General features: G+C 39.1%; 1 long non-coding RNA gene across 1 annotated transcript in view; it reads left to right on the forward strand.

Moving 5' to 3' along the window:
• The window catches only part of LOC120785495, a 51,103-nt gene extending 44,976 nt beyond the window's left edge, over nucleotides 1-6,127 (forward strand). The window contains exon 3 of the long non-coding RNA XR_005706613.1: nucleotides 5,612-6,127. This is a non-coding gene — a long non-coding RNA (uncharacterized LOC120785495). The remainder of the gene's footprint in view (nucleotides 1-5,611) is intronic.
• The last annotated feature ends 13,813 nt before the right edge of the window (nucleotides 6,128-19,940 follow it).

The raw sequence follows: 19,940 nt of genomic DNA on the forward strand, positions 1-19,940 counted from the left end.
GTATGTGTCTTTGTATTTGTTCAATGCTTAGATCTGCGTGAGAAACTGTAGGTATGTGTACGTAAAGAGTATGTTTACACATTCACAATCATTTCCTCTCATGCAGTGGCCGTGCCTGGCTGAAAGTCTCCCACTATGCCATAAAACATAATTAGCCATCAGCAGAATGGGACAAAGAGGCAAAAGCATGACTTGTTTACAGAATGAAATTTTAAAAAAAAAAAAGAAGAAGAAAAAAAGAATGAAATAGCTGGCTTGTTGACAGTAGATTGAAATTGACTGCAGGGCTAGTAGACCATTACCACGGTAGTAACCTATTTCATTTCTCAGTGATCTTCACTGAACGGGGAAAGTGATATTTAATTGTGTGTATGGACAATGATCAGCCAATAAGAATCATTTTTCAATGAAATGGAATTTAAATTGAATCCTGGAGAATGTGTCTCAGTTTCGGACGAGATATCGATCACAAGGGAGACATCTCCCTGTACACGGGCAATGTTCAAATGTTGTTCATCTGGTCAGCATAGCTCTTCGAGATGAAGCTCCAAGGGAGTTCCCACTCTATTCCTCAGCACAGAATGAGTCACCAGGGACAAGATGGAAAGCTTTTTTCCTCAACATGGCACCTGCACTTAGTATCTGTCAGTGGCTAGGCTGCATATCCTCGGGCTCAATTAATCAGAAGCCCACCTTTGGAGAATTGTGCCCTGGCCCACGTTTAAAGGTACCTGCTGCCGTCTGTGCCAGTTGTAACCCTGGAAAGGGACAAGTGGAACAGGGTGGCCTAACTTGGCAGGGGGGCAAGATGGTGTTAATACAGATTTTGGGAGATGATTTCCTCTGAGGGAGATCCAATCCAGTGTCACAGCGTGGTGCTGAGGAAGTGGTTGAGCATCCGACTGATTTCTGAGTTTCTAATTCAATCTGTTCCAGATCAGCAGGGGGGGTCAGTGTTCATGCCAAGGAGTGACCTTCCATTATGTTCTGTGGTCACTGAGGATATGTTAGGCCTATTGATTAGAGACGCAAATAGGCAGCAAATAAAGGTCCCAAGAGCGAAAAGAGCAGTGGATTTGTCCTTCTCTCCTTTAGAATTTCGGCAATAGATAATCCTCTAGAACTCAACTATTTATTATCCAGTAAAAAAAATATGTAACATTCGTGTGTGTTCAGCTCTGCCTGAAACAAAACAGACTTTCAGTGTCATTGGAGTGAACATCTCAAGAATGATGTAGTTAGATATCCTGTTAGACTGCTCTGATACATTGCTGCCATCTAGTGTTTCTAATCAAGTGCATAGTTTGATGACCAATGTAGGCTACAACTGTGTACTAACAGCCTCAGTAGCAAACAAATCTTTTCATTTGCCTTAGAATTAATAAGTGACACACAACCAGCACCAGTAGATGCTAACGAAAAGCCCTGTAGAGCTATAATTTGAATTAAAGTGAAGATTTTTTTGTGGTTAAGGTGATAACAAATCATTTCTGTGTTGTTTACGACATCTGCAAATGTGTATTTTCTGCTTGCAAGCTGTAAGATTGAATTCATAAACTTGGCTGAGCCCAATCTTAATTAAGAAGATCTTTGAAATAATTCAATCTAAATCATTTTTATAGTTGAAATACAATTATCTTTTATGTGGTCAAGAGGTCAGCAGCTCTTCTCATCTTCTGGACACTGTGACAGTCGTCAGCATTAATGTGACGGGGCAAACAGTAAGAATCTCACCATCACTTTCTGCAATTTTGACAATCTCATTACCAATAAAATGTATTATTCTGTGTGTCGCTACCAACTAATCAGCTCCACTTATAAAATCCTGATAAAAGTGTCCATCTAGTTTCACCTCTCTGTCCCCGGAGGAATACCTAATTGCCACCGCCTCCCTTTTCAAAGTACTTCTTCCTCTGCTCCATGTAAACTTGTCACATTAATCAAAAGGAGGTACATTGACTTTTATCCTCAAACACAGATAATATAAATCTCTCTGTCTAGGGGTGTAAAGAGTCATCAAAAGAAATGAATGTTTGAAGGTTTGAGTGTTGCAATTCATGCTCTCGATTCTAATCAAAAATCTGCTGAGGTGGCGATTTGGCAACTTTATTAAACAGAAGAGCTGGTGTGTAGTCACGTGATTGTCGTCGGTGCATTTTCTAGTGCAGAAATCATAGGCAAAAAGACATTTTTTTCACTTGTAATTACAGTTACATTAATACATTATTGACCTGTTCGCCTTATACATTCATCCCACCCCGTGTCTGCTTGTTGTTAACATTTCTTGTCAGGAGTTTTCAGTTAGACCTCCTCCAGCACCGAAAAAAATCCACAGATCTCCCCATAACTTTTCTCCTGGTTTGCTTTCTCCTCTGTCCTTCTCCTCTACCTGTCTTTCAGAGTTTTCCTTCAACTGTCTTCGAGACCGTGATGTAGGGAATCGCCTTCATCAGAGTTTCTGTCTTCTTCATCTCTGGCCTTCTACACAGATCTCGCTCATTTCCTCCCTTTTCAGCCCGTGTCTCTCCACCCTCTCTCATCTTTCAAAACCTTCCCGGCTTCTCTCCCTCCATCTTCTCCATTTGCTCAGACGCCTTCTTTAGCTCCCTTCAGCTCTGTTTTATTATTCTTTTCATCCCTCTCGTCTTTCATCTGCTTCCCTAGTTCACTTGTTCGCTTGCAAAGATTTTTGAAGTCTTGAGGTCATCAAGAAAACTTCTTCAACTGTTTGCTTCTTTTCTCCAACCATTCCCCTCTCCCTCTTTTTTCTCACTTCATTCAGAATTATTCCTCAGTAGTTCCCCATTCCTCTCTTTGGAGTTCATCCTTACTTTCCCACAGTTGGGCTTTCACATTCTCATTTTGGACTTTTTCTTTATTGAGAATGTCTCTTGTTGGTGTCTCTTTCTTTTTCTGCTATTTGTTCCTTTTCCCTTCTTGCTGTCGGCGCCTCAGTTACAATGCAATTTCAGTTTTTCACAGCATTTCCGCTGCAGTAGTCTTTTCACTGCCTCTAGTAGTTTATCCTTTGATTGAAGCTCTTGCCTTTTCCATGCTGCTCTTTTTCACCTGTTTTCATAGTCATGGTTTTTTTCTTAATATTGCTTCATCTACTTTCAACACTTAAAGTCGGGTCTTCATTCAAGACCCCACTTTGTATGTTAACAAATTGTCTATATATACAGTACATACACACATTACATTGCATAATCTTTAAATATTAATATTAATAGAATGCTCTAGAAGAATTAATCAGAATTCATTCATTCGTGGTGCCTCCACTACCTCACTTTGTCAAGCTAACCAGGACTTGATTTGTTGTTGTAATAATGTTAGTGTTATGTTGTAATGTTAAATTAATGTTACAGCAGCCAGCTGTGTTTCTAAAAGACAGAAAAAAATCAAAAAAGCTGCCCACAAGCCATGATAAATAAAAACCTCTTGCACATTTCCCGAGCCATCGTGTTACCGGTATTATTTATTCATTCATGTATTTATTTATTTATAAAAAAGGACAGAATATATGAAGTTTATGACAATAGTGTTAGTAAATTGTACATTCACCACAACATAAGATGAATCGGCATTACCCACTGCTACTGCAACAAAATTTCCAGAAGAGTAATCAGGGACCAGAAGAAACCAAGGTAAGTCACCAAGTGGGACAGACAATAAATGAAGAGAGAAGCACAGAGTCTATTGGTTGGCTGAGCAAGTGTCGGGTACTCAATGTCACTCTGGGCACAGACCTGCATAAGTGCACTTGTTAGACACCCTGTCCCCTAATATAATCCACAAAAAGTCCCCCAATCGTAGCAAACTTTGTGACAGTTAGACATAGAGTACCTTATCTCTGCCAAGTATAAACAGGAAGTCACATCATTGAGCCATTTTTTTTTTTAAAGACATGGAGGGGATGAAAATTTACAATTTACATTGACCGTCATGTGGTAGTTGAAAGCAGTATTCAGACCAGTATAGCAAAAATGCAGTCAGGGGCGACTTGGTTGCAAAGTATTCCCCTGTGCCATTGAAATATCTCCAGAAGAGGTGAGTTAAAGTCCCATCCTCCAACTCACATTCGTAACATTTAGGGGAAACAAAGGGGTAGATCTTATTCAGCTTGACCTTTTGAATAGTGTAATAGGGTGCATAGTTTCAAATTGTATGAGCTGAAGTATAGCATTAACGGAACAATCCTTAATTCTACTTAGCCCTTTTCCCCAAAGCCCAAGAGGTATTTTAGAGGCACTTTCTCTGCCCCATGCATCCTTGAGAGATTCAGAGGAGATGTTCTCTTTAAAGATAGTGACCAGCTGTGATATTAAATGTTTTGAGGTGGGAGCTACAGATGTGTTCTTAAAAGGCATAGATAGTGAAGTGGCGCTTTCTGATGGCTGTGGCGCTCAACCGCAGCGGGCTTCGGTCTCAAGCTGCGGTTGGCTCTGTCATTTTTAACAGGCTTGTCAACATTATCCTTACGAAGGTGCTCAGGAATCAAACGTATTCTGTAGGATGGCTACCCTCCTGCCCTTCTTTAGTTGGACTTTAGTTATCTCCGTACCTTGTGCGGTGATGGCTGCCATTATCTGGTCTTTGCTAGCTGCCTTCAGGCTGGCATTGGTCGGTGGTTTCTGAGGCTTTACTTTGTCCTTTTTGGGTTTCATGGTTAGCAAATATGATAAGCATAAAGCGACAGGTTTAACTCAGTGTTCAAACAAAACATAAAAATTGGCGCAGTAGTTTAAATAATACTTTAGGGAAGAAACAACAGAGCTCAAGAAAAACCCGACTATACGATGACAATGCTCCTCTTTGCCTCTTTTGCAGAGCTGAGCACATACGTTTATGAATTTGATGATAGTAGCATTAGAGATGTTAAAGGGGAATGGTTTTTGGGGAAGCTCAGGTACCCTTTTTTTTGTTTTTTTGGCAGCGGAGGACCAGTTTTTCATTTCATTTCATTTTCAAACACATCATTTTCACATAACAGCTTTGAGAACTGAACCACAGTTACAGCCAATGTTTTCTGCTGCACCAGATCATTATAAGATACAATCATTATGTGCCGCAAAGATCTGCAGTTGCTGTGTGATGATCTGTAATCTACTGCTCTCTTGATGGCAGTTTGAAAGTTCAGTCAAGGACACAAAAACAACTCATAGTTATCCTTGGGCCAAAATTGTACAAGAAGTATTTCAAATCATTTTAAACGTGAAAAAAATAACTCAAGCATTAATTACTCAAAGCACTCATGCGTGATTTGATGACACAAAGTCTAAATTTTCTAATGAACCTAATGTCACATTGACTCTCATGTCTTTAATAATTTAAGTAAGAAAATGTGTCTAACTAAGACAGATTAAGAAAGGTTAAGGTATTAGTCATTTAGTTGTTAGTCATATTAGATTAAATGCAACAGAATCTGTATTACTGAAGCTCCAGTGTAATGTTTAGTGTGATGTGTTAACAGTGTGATGCCTCTGCAAAATGAAATGCACAGCGTGGCTTTTGTTGTACATGTCAAGGTTAATAAATGTATACTGTCACTGCAGACCATTTAGCTCTGAGTGTAAGTCTCACAGCAGCTTCCCTTGTCTGTTTTACACAGACAAGCTGACAGATGTACAATCCTCTGTGCGACTTCCGCTGCTCCTCTCCCGTGTTCAGACTCGGTCGGCTCTCAAAGCCCCTCCCCTATGCTACCACCTTGACATTCCCAGACAGGTAAATATGAACAGTATCTACCCTGATTACCCCGAGCAGAAGCGGAAGGCGAGGACAGCAGCACAGTGAAGAAGATTACGCACAAAGCTTCCCGTGACAAGTTCAAAGCCATCTGTTGGGGTGAGGAAAACCTTGGTGACAAAACTCAGGAATTTAATAATCACAAACAAAAAAGAGAGTGGCACAGCAAATTTCCCCACTTTACCCTTTAACACAAAGAGAGATATGTGCAGAATCCTCAGTGATGAGTTCAAGTGAGGGAGCACGTTTTTAAAAGCCCAAAATTAAATTGTTCCTCTGTGACTTTTACTCTTTCAATACGAGAACTCTTTGATGTATCTGCAAAATGTGCAGAGGAATACTAGACTATTCACATGGCACACTAAATGTTCCGAGAAAGTTAAGTGAATGGAAATATAACTGAAATAAACCCATTTATGTAAGAAAACTATTTTGGAAATTGAATTCAAGATTCAAAGATTTATTGTCATGCACCGATTAGCCCTGTTTGTCTTCTCCATCATTTTCTCTTCTCTCTAGAAAAATTTACTTACGCACTTAATTTTTTTAAAAATATCAAATAACTCTTAAAACAAGTATAAAAAGGAATTAAGTATAAAAATTAGAAACCTGTGTAATGACAGTCCAATGTGCAGCTAACTTGGAAAGTCTGCCCCGTGTAAATGTACCGTATCTTGCGTGCAACTACTAGTTATTTTTGTAATCAATTAATTTCCTGATTACTTTCTCGATCAATACTTTGTCAGAAAATAGTACAAAAATGTCCATCACAAGTTCTAAGAGTCCATGGTTAACCTTTCAAATGTCTCGTTTTGTCAGACCAACCAGTGTTTCTCAGACAAAACCAGAAGATAAGTTTTACTATCGTAGAAGATATAGAAAACCAGTAAATATTTACATTTGAGAGGCTGGGACCAGTTGAAACTGTTGCCAGTGATTTTTTTTTTTTTTCCTCGTTTCACTACTCGTTTCAGTTTTATTACATTTAGATGTGCAACGCAATACATTAATGCAAATGTTAACTTCTAACTATATTGAGTTTGGTCTGGGGCTAATTAATAGTGATTATTTTCATTGTTATTCATTTAATGTTAAAAATGTAAGAAAATAGAAAAAAACATTCATCCCAGTTTCTCTCTAAAACTCAAAGATATTCTGTTGACAAAAATATAAAAGTGGAAAAGTTTTGGGAGGGTGCTGATTTAAAAAATAAAACAGCAGTTTTTTGGAATATTTGCTTGAAAAATTACTTAAACGATGAACCGATTATCAAAATGAGTTGCAGATTATTTTTCTGGCAGTCAACTAATTGATTAATTGACTAATCCTTGCAGCTCTAGTATGGTCATGATAATATGATATTGACCTGTGATATCTTTTCATCAATAATAAAGTGAACCTTTGCAATTGAGCACATTCTCATAAGAGCAAATTGATATACAGAATTCCCTTTTAATTACATAATATCAATAATTTGTTTCCATATACTGTGTATAAATGTCATCACGTGTTATTGGTCTGTCTGTTTATGGAGATGACTGTAAGAGTAGTTAAAGCAGAAACAGACAAATCAATCAATCAAACTTTATTTATAGGGCACAAGTCATACAGCAAACGCAACTCCAAGTGTTTAGCATGAAAAAATAAGTGAAGTGACTTGTCTGCTTTTTACAAAGTTGTTCTGTCAAATGATCTAGTCAAACTATCAAACTATTTCATCCATAAAGTGAATTTAGCAAATCACAAATAATGATGCCCATGCCTAGAGTCTGATTAACCGCTCGTTGTGAATCAGCCACTCATATGACTCATATGACTCACTCATATACATTAATTAAATTAGTTCTTTTGCTTTTGTTCGTTAACACAATGTAATTTGTGTACATACTTAAGGTTAATCTTGTTTGACAGTTTGACAATTTCAGTTTTCTCCTCATCTCATTGTTTCTGCAGCAGCCTCAAGTAAAGCCTGTTTATAAAGATGACATGAGCTGACTTCCAACAGCAACATTAAATACCATATACTTGCCAGCTTAAATTAAGCCACTAGTCGTGTAGATTAAAAAAAAAAAAAAAAAAAAAAGCACAACAAGGACATTAGCTTTAATAGCTGCAGTAACATGTATTTAGGCAAATTCATAATTTGCTAGGAGATCTGAGAGTCTCAGTGGCACAGCAGCACAACAGAAGGTAGAGGCCTCTTCAGGAGTGATTAAAGTGGTATTTCCAGCAAAAAGGAAACACGGCAGATGCACACTGATGGTACTGAACACTTTTTCTGCCTCCAGTTTTTTTTTTTTTTCCCAATCTGCACTATGAACTTAATTTTCTTAAACATCATTTGAGTTATCCCTCGAGCTTCATATAGCCAGAAAGATATAGAGGAGTGTTTTGAACTAGAGGCTTGATGTTTCAGTTCAGACTGGATGGGAAAATCTGGTTGAAGAGGCCGGATAAAAAAGGTTTTCTCCTACTTTAACAGCGACCGTGCGTTTGTGTTTAGTCTATAAGATACGACAAAAATAAGGCAAAAAAGAAGAAATCTCATCCAAAACAATGAACCTTGATGAACAAGTCTTTTATTTTCAAGTCAGTAATACCCTGTAGTATCTATCAGGAATTAAATCTGTATTGATTTTTAAACCACTCTCAGTCAGCTTAATTAGATGTAAATATACTGCAGCACTGAAATATAATCACCTTATTGAGTTGACATGGTGAACGTGTTAGCAAACAGGTGATTGACAAGGGCTGTAACTAATGATTATTATTACGATCACTTAATCTGCTGATTATTTTCTCAATCAGTCGATTAATGACTGAGTCTATAACATGTCAAGACGTATTCAGAATATTTGTTTTGCCCAGGCGATAGTCCAAAAATATTCAATTTACAATTATAACAAAGACAAGAAGCAAATCCTCAAACTCCATAAGGTGCAAACGGACAATTTTTGGTGTCATTGAAAAATTATTTTTTATGATTAATCAGTCATGAAAATAGTTGACAATTAATTTTGTGTTGAATGACGGACCGTTTATTTGACTAATCATTTCGGCTGTGCTTTTTCAAGCGGAGGTGGAGCAACGTTGTATATCTGGCTCTTTAGCTGATAAATGCTCCACTGTGTTCACCTGCTAGTGGCTCAGCTTTGTCAGCTGTTTGTTGCTAGGCTGCTAGTGGACAGTGGGTTTATTGCAGATTTTGGCAAAAAAAAAAAACCAAAACAACACCTGCGCTTCTGCCAAGGGTTGATGTGAGTGTTAGGGGTGAACCAAAACAATGTTGTGGATCAAAAAACCAAAGCAGTGCATAGAAAGACGTTAAAACGCTCCAGAGAGCTGAGGGGAGTTGCAGAGTAGGTTTACAATTTCATCACTGTGAGCAACACATTTTACATGACATGCAGTCATATTAGATTCACGGTTATTAGTGCAGCTTTAAGGAATTCTGTACTCCGCCTTATTCTGAAAACTGAACTCTGCCATGTCAGCTGCATAAATGAGGAGGGAAAAAGGTTGCTACGAGCCGTTTTTAAATCATTTGTGTTGCCTCTCAGGGACAGCTGCTGTACAGAAGGTGTAGATTAGACACACGCTATTGCCCTCAGCAAATTTCCACATTTGCAAAAATTTAACAGATTCAAAAGAATGTTTCCTCTCACATACAATAAAAAAAAAAAGCATATAGACTCAATAAGCAGTAATACCAGACGGGATAAATTTTGATCCAACTCGTATACAACTGCTTCAACTCAGCGAGCATGAAATTCTTGTTTCGGAAACCCGCCACATTTCAGAGTGATTTAGGTCCAGACTTTGACAAGGCAATTTAAAAACTTTAAATTTCTTCCTCTTCTGTAGTCAGACTGAAGTTCAGTTTGTGTCCCAGATCATTTTCTTTCCACATGACCCATTTACCCCTCAACCTCAGCTGTAGAAAGATGGTTTCATGTGCTCCTACGAGAGAATCAGTGTTTTTCTCTCTAGAGCCGGATTCAGTGCTCATCCAATAATTGCAGCCATCCAGGTTGCACTAAATCATCCCCTTAACTATAACCCCTCTGCCATTTTCTTCGACTTCTTCTCATATTCCACTGGAACTTTATTAATTTTATTCATGTTTTGTACAGCATGTAGTGATTTCTGCCTGGATGTTCCTCTGAGGCCTTTTGCTTCTTACCTGGGTGACTTTCACTTGCTTTTGGAACCATTCTGGGAGGCTGACTGATATTCGGCCCCAGTATGATTGATATTTGGGGTGTGTTCTGACTCCCAGAGCTTGGAGTAACCTTGATTAGTTCCCGTTACTGAAGCCGTAGTGACAGATTTTGGCCACTTGATGTTGCCACAGTTCGTGTGTGTTATCTGTACCAATTTAAACAAAGATTGTGACTAATAATTGCGAGATAAAAATTAAAAACATACTGGGAAAGCCAGTGGAAGAGGACAATTAATTATTGTCAGGGAGCCTAAAGTTTCACCCGTTTCTGTAACACAGGCATATGAAGAGCTAATTTATGTACTGCATGTTGGTGTGTGGGCAGCATCTGTATCTGCCTACAGTTACTGGTTGTATTAATGCAGTGCAGTGCCAATTGCAACCTACAGAGGTCACTATTGACATACAAATTATTGATAGGTTTTAACACATAGGAGAAGCCACAAGGCAGGGTATGAAGCTACTGTTTAAAATTTTTTTTAACTCGACAAAGAAGGAGTGGTTAATAATTTGTGCTAAAATGGAATATATGCCATTTCTCTGTAATTGATTCAGAAGTATGGGGACAAAATGACAAAAAGAGACAGACTGTGTGTGTGTGTGTGTGTGTGTGTGTGTGTGTGTGTGTGTGTGTGTGTGTGTGTGTGTGTGTGTGTGTGTGTGTGTGTGGAGACAAAGACAGGTAAGAATGAGAAAGTGAAAGAAGATGCATTTGTGCATTTTACACAAATAAATGGCTGTCAGGTGAAGTATTGCCCCCTCTGGTGGCCGTAATGGAGATCTACATCTTCTCAGCAGAAGCTGATCGCTTTGCTACACATACAGTTTAGCCATTTCAGCAGTGTTAGAGGGACATGGGTTATTCTTGATGATGTGTTGATGCTTTATTTTATGCATCCTTTATTTTCCTAATAATTTCTTGAAGGTTCCTGGAAGCCACTTTGTAATTTAGTAATTACAGGGAAAATTGAGGCAAGTTCTGGGACAGGTATTTTAGTTAATTCACTTAGTTTATTGTTGATTTCTAGAGGATTTTTTTTTTTAAAGAAGGGCAACATTTAAACCCCTAAATATTAATTTATTACTGGAAACTTCTTTTTTTTTCTTATTAAGTGTACGCTGCCTTATTTAAGCCATATTTGCATGTTCAGCAGACCTTCTGTGCACAGAGCAGAAGGGAAGGGAAGGTACGCTTAGCATAAAGTGTACTTGATGATGGCCCTCTTTTTTCCCCATGTTAAGTAAGTAAGTTAATTAAGTTTTTTTCACGAACTTCTCTAGGAAATTATTCGCAACTTACGGCTCCATAATATAAAGTGTTCAGTTCTTTTGCTGTTTTTGACCTTAAATTGCATATTTCCTGATTGATATATTGATATATGAAATCTACAAAATGCTGATGCTGTGTGTAGATACTGAAACTTTTTAGCAGACTAATCATAGTAAACAAACCATCATGGTCTTGTTAAAAACATAGTGTGTTGGTGCACAGGCCTCTTTAATCCAGCCATAGTACTTGTTGTTCCAGGTCCTGGTCTTTTGGGGGGGGCTGCAGGAGTCATTACTACCTCAGAAAAAAGGTTGCCCCCTTGCTGTGCTTGCAGGGGTTTGTGGCTGAAAATCAATGCAAACTGAATCCCAGTAGTGTGTAGAATATACTGTAGGTTCAGTGGTGAAGCAGACAAGTGAGGCTCGTTGATGGTGCTGTCTCAGTACTGAAGGTTGCTAATTCAAGTCCTATTTAGTATAAACTCTTCTTAGAATTACTACTATTTGACAATACCAAGGTTGGGATTGTATTTTATTTATTTTACCCTGAACTGCCCTGTGTCAACATCATGTTAAAATTATATGTATTTCTATTAAACCAGAAAAAAATGCCCCTGTTATAGTTTCTGGTACTCCCTTTGTATTTGTGTTTTTTTTTTTTCTGTAGTTGTTACATTAACATCTGTGGCTCAGTTAAAAGAGTCTGCTCACGCTATCAAACCTAGAAATAAGGGGTTTTTTTTCCCCAGCTGTTGCAGGAGGGACCAAAGACAAAACGGTTCACAGTGGCACAGCTTCTTATATTTGGAAACAAATCTATCTCCGGTCACACCACAGGGCAAGCAAGTACACACACACACAAACACTGACAATGTGTCCAGTGGCTATTGGACTAAAAAGTACTCAACCTTGGACGTTTCAGCAGAGGTTAATCTCAAACTGACCTGAATGATCAACTAGGAAACCACACTAATGAGCCTTGAAGTGATTTGTTACAAGTCATGGGATAACGAGTTTGTGTGTGTGTGTGTGTGTGTGTGTGTGTGTGTTGGGGGGGTGTCTGTGGAAGGAAAAAGTGAGAGAACAGATGTGTGTGTGTGTGTGTGTGTGTGTGTGTGTGTGTGGTGGATCAGAGAGCATGACAGGCAGTGTGTGAAGTGAACATTTCCCACCACACAGTTGGTAATGGTTGCCATGAGAACCGACAGGGGCAGATGGTGCCCAAATGGTGCCTGGACAATCCTCACACACCCACACACACACACACACACACACACACACAAGATAACATGGAGTTCATGGTAAGGACTTGGCAAAGATGGATCTCATTTTGCACTAATGTTTTTCAGTGGTACTGTATGTTGCACTTTCTTTTTCTGTACTTTGGCGGATGAAGAGTTAAAACATGAAAAGTCAAACATGAGTGAACATGAGTTCAAACTCCAAAGGAAGCCATCTGGCCTCTGTCCAGTAATTTCTGTTTGGCACCGCCAGTTAAAGGTGTGCTTCCTTCACTCACACAAAAGTCATTTAAAGATGCCATGTTTGGTTCTTCAAAGTTGTGAAGTTGTGTCAAACAAATAGTTGGCAGATTGAACGATAATGAAAATATTCATGAGTTGTAGCTCTACAACCAATAATCATTTGACCCTACAACCAGTTATTGTCCATGTAGCCAAAACCTGATATACGTACTTTACCTTGTTCCTTTGTGTCATAGATCTTCATTATTGTTCAAGGACTATTAAAAACACATTAATCAACCGCACCTTTGCACTGGCTGACATGTTCCTTCATTACCATGAACATGGCCACTGTATTTTATTTTGAGTTGATCCTACATAATCCCTCGTACTGCTATTAATACTCACCAGTGCAATCTGCTAGTCTGCAGCTGAAAATAGCCCCAAACAAACAAACCCTATTTACTCCTGTTTGAGTAACTTTTGCTAACTGGCTTGGGGCCAAAGAGCCAAAACAGGCTGTGGAAAATGGAAAGTATTGACAGATGGACTAATGCATTGTTCCTTTTTTGTCTTATCAGGCGCTTTGTTGACAGTAAGAACTAGAACGGCACTCAGTAGAGCGCATACCTCCGCCAAGGCCGAATATTGACGAAAACGTCGATAGATGCCCTATCTCGCAATGTTAAGGAAAACGGTTAAAAAATTTCCTGGATCTGTGCTTTAACCAGATCTGCACCAAAATTTAATAGATCCTTCCCTGGCCCATGCTCCATCCGTCCGCCGAGTTTGGTGCAAATCGGTTCAGTACTTTCTGCTGACAAACAAACGAACAAACAAACAAACAAGCACGGGTGAAAACATAACCTCCTTGGTCAGAGGTAAAAATACAGAATATCGCCAACCTTACCCTTTCAGAAAAAGCTTGTCACAGGTAGTTCTCTTGGTTGTCTCTTATTAAAGTTACGATGACTTGGAGACTGGCAGAATCAGATTTATGCCTTGTAGATCATCAGGATGCGAAGCAAGTCGTAGTAGTAAACGTGTGCCATTAAAGACTATTATATTAGCCTTTGCATATCTATGAAAGGGTTATAAAGAATACTTTTAAGCATTATTTTGGTTAATGCTACCCTCATAAACAGGCCTGTACAGGTTTTGTAGATAAGAGTGAAGAAAGCATAGATTTTACTTAATAATCTAGTAAGGTTGTCTCTCTATTTTCCCCTCAATGCAGTGGCCCTCAGCCACCTCAAATCTTCGTGCCGTAGAAATCTCAGGCGTTATCAGGAATGCTTCCTGGTAAACTATGTATATTGGTAACTCTAAACTTCTGCCTGTAAGACCATTGCATACTTCCGTGTCTGTGCTTTTGATGTGTGAGAGAGTACAGAGCCACAGCCGAGCCGCGGGGCTTTGGCTCCAGAAGTGTGGCAATTGATTTGGCCCGATGTACAAGGTCAGACTGTGGAATAACAGACACACAGCGAGAAGGGGAAACGACGGAGGCAACAGAAAATGGACACGGAACACAAAAGAGGTGTTTTTTGATGGTCACAAGGAGATTGAAAAGAAGGTGACGATCGGTGTAATAATAAGAATAATAAGAATCAGACACATTTAAAACCTTTACTCTTTTTTTGCTGGGGAAGTTTTTTTTAAGTCCTTCACTTCGCTACAATAAGCAATTAAATAATAAAAATCTTTTCCTTTTCCCCGTTTCCCCCGTCTCTCTCTTTTCAGGACAACAGGGTGTCCTCTGGTTGAAAAAGAACAGACTCCCCCCCTACCAGCTCCAAGGATACCGATATGCAGTTGACCTTTGACCTCCCATAAGGAGTGCCTGTAAAAACAGTCTTTGTCAAGACAGAGTGGCATTACAGTAACTCGATGTGAACTGAATTAGGATTATTTCTTTTAGTTCTTAGGGTTATTTTTTTGGCATTTTTACTTTTATTGGATGATGGACAATAGAGACTTTGATGAGACAGAAAAAAGGGTTATAACATGCAGAAAGAACTGGACTAGGGACATTTGGATTGTTTTTTTTTTGTCTCCATGCTCATAGTGACACGTGAAGTTTGAACAGCTTAAATAGACAAGAGCTCACTTTGGGAATAGTGTGTGGATGCACAATGCTGTAGGCGAAGCTGTTTGAACACCTCACTTAAAGGTACCTTTGAACTCTGAAGTATCTCTGTCATAACTACAAATATTTTTTCAGCTTTAAAAGAAATGTGGCAAGCAGCTGTTTAAAATGGGACATCTCAGAAGAACGTGAAAGAAATTTGAGGCTCTACAGAAAAACAAATATAACCTACCGTAGGTTAAACAACAACTGTGTAGAGGAAGAGACAGGGGTGGCAATTTACAGATGCACACGATAGAGTATATGAAGTTCAGAGGTACTGTATATGAACCCTATCAGTCCTGGTGGAACGCCAACGTCCCGTTCACTGTTTAAGCAGCTTGTACGCGCACCGATTGGTCTTTTTCTCACCGTCAGTCAACATCTCCCCAGCCATGGTCCTTATGAACAAAATTAACTTGGTTGTAACCTCTCCTTGTGTGTTGTTATAGCAACCCAAGCAACATTTAAGACTCACTTTTGGCTATGTCCCATTCTTTCGAATGGGAAGTGAGGCTGCACAGAGTGAAGATTCTTTAGTGAACGATTCGTTGTTGTTGCCCTTAATCAGATTTCACCAGCGCTATTTATCGGGTGTGAGACTGAAGCTCATAGACACTTTTAGTTTCACCAAAAAACTCCCTCATAAATTACAGTGGTTAGCTGCTACTGTTCGTTTTTTTTCTAGGCGAGCCTAAATTCGACGTGTTTACATAATCCATTGAAAATCTTGAGTCCATCTATTCACTTAAAAGAAAAAACTTTATTTTTGTAATAGTCCTTGTTATTCGGAAAAAAGAAACTGTGCCACAAATCCATAATTGAGGCTTTGAATAAGTGGCTTTGAGAGGGACAGTTTTGGCCTGGGACTGAAATTAACTTGATATGAATGACCCACCATTGTAGCAGTGCTTGTAAAGATGATTTAATCAATGTTCCTATTTTGTCTTCTCAGTGTAAAAGTACAGTTTTTACCACCTTGATGAAATCACTTACTTTGACCCAGATTGAGCTGAATTTTACTGTGTTCCCAGTTTGATACGTTTGTGTGTGTGTGTGTGTGTGTGTGTGTGTGTGTGTGTGTGTGTGTGTGTGTGTGTGTGTGTGTGTGTGTGTGTGTGTGTGTGTCTGTGTGTGTGTGTCTGTGTCTGTGTGTGTTGAAGCATAGAGGACAAGGAATCATGGAGAGGCAGAGTTTGTAATTTCAGGCTTTGACGAGTGTGAAGCTGGTCCCAGCGTGGGTTGCTTCGTGTGTGTTGTTACGTGTGAAGTTGAAGGGATGGGTGCGAGTGTTTACTTGTCCTCTCACGTACAAGTACACACACATACACACACACAGAATACATATGCACAGAATACCCACTTTCACTTCTACACATATTCACCCTCTCACACTTGCAAACAGAGACTTTTTCAGTGGGCTACCATCTGTTCTCACCAGTCAAGCTTCTTGGCATCCCCTCAGGCCTGGGACACCATCAATGACTCTCTTTCCCTTCTCTCTCTCTCTCTCTCTCGCGTACGCACGCACACAAGCATGCACACACGGACACGCACACACGGACACACGCCAATCATGTACAGGCCGACAGACTGAGAGTTCACAATCACTGGCTCAGCACTAATAAACTCACTACTCAGTCACTCACTTTCAACAGTTCCAGATGGTAAATTTCAAAATATGTAATCTGTGCTTTTAAAAAGGTACATATTGTTTGTCAGATAATGTTTGCAAATTTTTATTTGCACATATTTTGACAATGCGACCCTCATCACAGGTGACAGTGAAGCTGTACTGTGAATGCATCTGCCCTCCAAAGTAAAATATGTTTTAAAATTCAAGATAATAACATTTGTGCACATTTTGTGGCATTTGTGCAACGTATATATTATATACCATGATAAATGAAATGCTACAATAATTAATTTATAAGTGATACATTTAACATGTTTTAGATTAGTATAAAGTAATAGTAAGAAAGTAATTGTAGAAACACCATGATGATATCCTCGGAAAGTATACGCCATACTGAATCAAGAAATATGTGTATCATGTCTGTGTGTACAGATTTGACTGACACTTTGACACAAAGTGCAGGACTTAGGGGCGAAGGGTTATTAAGGTACTGGACCTAACCTGCCACCTCAAGCAGTATCTTTCCCCTAATGCCCCACCTTCAACCTTCCTGCACGTCTGTACTTGTCTGTACTCGGGCACAAACTGTTTGGTGTTGGGTTGTTTTCAGTGTTTTCAGGTTACCCCGCCCGGGGGCATTTAGATATTGTTGTCAGAACAATACAGTTGTAAAGATTTAAACAAGAATTGTTTAGAGAAGTAGGTTGCTCCATTTAACGTCTTTTGTTTGTCCTTCACAATGACCATGATCCTTGGCAACACCCAACTCTGATTACAGGAGGAATACATGACCTTTATTCACTTCTGTTGGTGAACATTGCAAGAGCAGTGATAGAACTTTTCCTACGCATGACCCTGCAACATGCACACTGACAACTCTAACGCTCTTTAACTATGGTGTCCCGTAATTGTCATGAACAACATCAAATTTTGATAACAGAGATGAGAAAGTCGGCTAAATAGAGGCAGAAAGCCAACGAAAAGCTCTAGTGTTGAGGTAATATATCATGATGTTAAAACAGGTTCTCAGTGCAACATTTTGTTTTTCCTTACATGAACATAATACAGACAAAAAAAAAAAGGAGACTTGGCGTCATTCATCATTTACCGAACAAGCCGCTGTCACAGATTTAGGCACAGAGGACGGCTTTCACAGCCCCACATGCAGACAACTCCTTTAAAAAAGGAGTGGAAAGAGAGGATAGAGAGAGAGAGAGAGAGAGAGTGTGTGTGTGTGTGTGTGTGTGTGTGTGTGTGTGTGTGTGTGTGTGTGTGTGTGTGTGTGTGTGTGTGTGTGTCAAATCAAAGAGTAAGCCTGAGTGTTTTTGATGCTATTGTCATATCTAAGAGAGTCCCACGCTCTGTATGATACTCTTCATGAACCCAAGGCTCACGCACACACACAAACAACCAGAGACACACACACACACACACACACTTATACCCTCTTACCAGAACAGTAAAGCACAACACACAAGCTCGAACCCACACTTACTGCCAGAAGCACATCGAGCTTCAGTGGCCAGCAGAGTGTTTTGAAGTGTGTTTTTTTTGTGTTCATGGAAACTCATGTCGGCAGCAACAAAAGGCTGCAGAAGTGTGACACTCTTGATTGATTAGTTGGGCAGATTCCCACAGATCAAAAACCACAGCAATAAAAAGGGATATATTGTAGTGACTCCTTCACAAAAATGTGTTTTTCTTTTCTGTTGATTTTACCTTTATAATTATATTTGCTTCCTCATAAATGTGTAATAAGTTGGACCATTATCAATGTTGTTATCTGTCTAAACAAGATTAGGAAACATATGAGAAAAAAGCAACCAAAAGTTTGACCATAGGAATGTTTTTTCTATGTAAAACCAAAGGACTTCCTCTAGAAAAACCAGATGAAAAATGTTTTGCCACAGCAAACAAGCCGTTGCCTGTGTACAAGGTGTGCGTGGACTTTGGGCTCACAGTGGGAAACTGTTGCTACAATTTGGTTGCTGTTCAGCGAACGACTACCTCAAAATGCAAGTTTTGTTTGGTGTTGTTTTAGCAGGGGTACATAAAGACATTTGAAACAATTTTGTTTACTTATATTCAAAAATAGTGGTCGCTATCCTTAACCTTGCAGATAGACTATATCGATTTGTTATTTTACTGGTCCGTTAACAAGTGAAACCATAGATCCTTTTTAATTGGCTGAATCAACTGAATTATAATTAATATATGTATTTTAGTTGTAATTACCTGCCTAACTGATATCTCTGATTTAGATTTACACCTACGGGCTAACGTGAGTAGTTAAGGCCAATTCATAATTTTCAATGCGGACCCCGAATTGTAATATGAATGGAACTGCGTGCACATCCGCACGACGTGAGACAAGTCTGCGGCTGTCTGAGGAAATTATGTCCGAGCCTTTTTCTGAGCTAGTCACTAGAAGGAGGTCTATATATAGTTAGCAAATTAGCTTGCTTGCTACCTTACTATTCAGTTAGCTCACTACCTTTCTTGCTAACTAGATAGCCTGCCAGCTAGTTTGAATTATGTATATTCAAATTTGGACCAGTACCAATATTCTTGGCATTTCAAAAATGCAGCCACTTCTTGGGGGAACCACTTCTAGGAACCGAACCTCAGTAGTGGACAGGAACCTTTTTGCACCAACCAGAATGGACAGTTTCATAAGTGTCAGGTTTAGTGGTTACAAGAAGCACACGGAGAACAGCAGACAAACTTGTTAGCTTTTCCGTTTTCAGGGTTTGGTTGAGATTCCAACTAGAATGAGGCAGAAACGCAAAGAAAACAGACAGAAAGAGCCACAGACAATGAAGGAGAGATTATTAACCTTGTGCCGGAGGGGAAAAAAAACACCTGACCTTGAAGCAGAATATTATGGAGGGCAAATTCCCAATAGAGAAAAAATAATGAGTCTCATTTAATTGCAAGTTTAATGTGTCTCATGATATGTACAGAGGTGAATTAAATATATATTATATCTTTGAAGCCCTAATCTGTGATTGCTATACAGTGTCCTATTAAAGCAACTGTCGCAGGATGATTGATTTTACATGGTGGATCATGTCCATGAGGCTGTACTGCACTCTAGTACCAGGACCAGCAACCAGCATTTTTTTCAATTTGAGAGTTAATAGTTACTATAATTTTTCGCATTTGCGACCGTCATGACTGTGAAGATGGACCAGATAGAAATACAGTGAACAGTGAGACAAGGAGAGAAAAGTGCGTACACTGAAAAAAGAGGAGGATGTAGTGGTAGAGAGGCAAAGAAGAAAACTGGGCTGGTTACCAGACCCTCAGCTGGTTGTTGATAATCATGTTATCCGGTAGGCAAACACATTAGCAGCAAGATTCACCATTTACCACTCATCATAATCCCATGTAGTTTCAGTGTGATCTAAAATCTATATCATGACGAACTGTCACTTTTACCTAGATAACATTTAAGTGTAAAAATATTTTTTT

This window comes from Xiphias gladius, chromosome 23, assembly GCF_016859285.1.
Source record: "Xiphias gladius isolate SHS-SW01 ecotype Sanya breed wild chromosome 23, ASM1685928v1, whole genome shotgun sequence".
NCBI classification, from domain to species: Eukaryota; Metazoa; Chordata; class Actinopteri; order Istiophoriformes; family Xiphiidae; genus Xiphias; species Xiphias gladius.